Genomic DNA, 1,148 nt, shown 5'->3' with positions numbered 1-1,148 from the left:
TCTGCCCACTTCGACCTCCCAAAGTGCTGGGATTACAGGCGTGAGCCACCGCACCCAGCCAATGAAATTCGTTAAAAGGCAAGTGGTTAGCCATTAATAATCGCCTGGGCTGGGAGTGCAGTGATTGTGGGACTTTGCGTAATTTGAATGTTTATTTTATTCTAATATTTTTCCAACAAGAAGCCATAATTTTACTTAGGATAGAAACAGGTACAAATTTCAAACCAAGTTGCAGTTATTCTTTTGAAACACAGAAAAAAAGTCATTTTCAGGTGGTCACATTGTTAATTCCATAATAGCTGTTACAATATCATTACTGTTGTTCTTCAGGGCTCCCACTGCCTTTGCTCTCAACACATTTGCTTGTGACATGACCAATACTACGTCCTTAACTTCCACACCTGTGTCATCAACCTGTTCCTCTCCAGTCTCCTCTTGTACAGTTGGAGTCTATGTGTTTTCTTGAATGTTTGAGGCAGCTCACGCTGTGTCTCGGCAGGTGCTAACCATGCTTGTTAAGATAAATCCTTGATCTTCGTTTCCCCCAAAACTACGTAGGTATCTGAAGCAGGGTTCTTGTAGACATCTGGTTTTGTGATGACAAAGAAGATATTCTTAGATTTCCAGTAGTGACTGGAGTAACCCCTGTAATCTATGGAAGACCGAGTTTGGATATAGCCTTACATGCCTTCTTTTCACTCTAACTCTGTTTTGCTTTACTGATTGACACTGATTGATTTCAGCTACTGCTGCCAGTTGGGCTGTTTGTGTGGTGTCTCTGTGGAATCCTGTTCCTCGAGCTCCAGTACTGATTTATCACTGTCAGGTTCTGTTCCAGACCTGGTCTCCACCTGGGGCTGTGGCAACTCCTGCTCTGTAGTAGGAATGGTATCTGTGGCTTCACCAGGCATTTAGTGCAGGGAACATGAGACCAGGATGGTGGCAGAAAGACAGCCAGCAAGTAGGCAACAGTTTATTTTTCAACAACTAAATGGGGCTGGGTGTGGTGGCTCACACCAGTAATCTCAGCACCTTGGGAGGCCCAGGCGGGCAGATCACTTCAGGCCAGGAGTTCAAGACCAGCCTGGCCAACATGGTGAAATTCCGTCTCCTAAAAATACAAAAACTAGCCCGAAGTGGTGGCATGC

General features: G+C 44.9%; 1 pseudogene; it reads right to left on the bottom strand.

Annotated features, from left to right (window-relative positions):
* Positions 1 to 276: 276 nt before the first annotated feature.
* LOC105516566 lies at positions 277 to 911 on the bottom strand (annotated as a pseudogene).
* Between the last annotated feature and the right edge of the window lie 237 nt (positions 912 to 1,148).

This window comes from Colobus angolensis, unplaced genomic scaffold (assembly GCF_000951035.1).
Source record: "Colobus angolensis palliatus isolate OR3802 unplaced genomic scaffold, Cang.pa_1.0 Scaffold284, whole genome shotgun sequence".
Classification (NCBI taxonomy): Eukaryota; Metazoa; Chordata; class Mammalia; order Primates; family Cercopithecidae; genus Colobus; species Colobus angolensis.
Note: the sequence above shows the minus strand (reverse complement) of the source record. Positions and strands in the feature narration are given on the sequence as shown.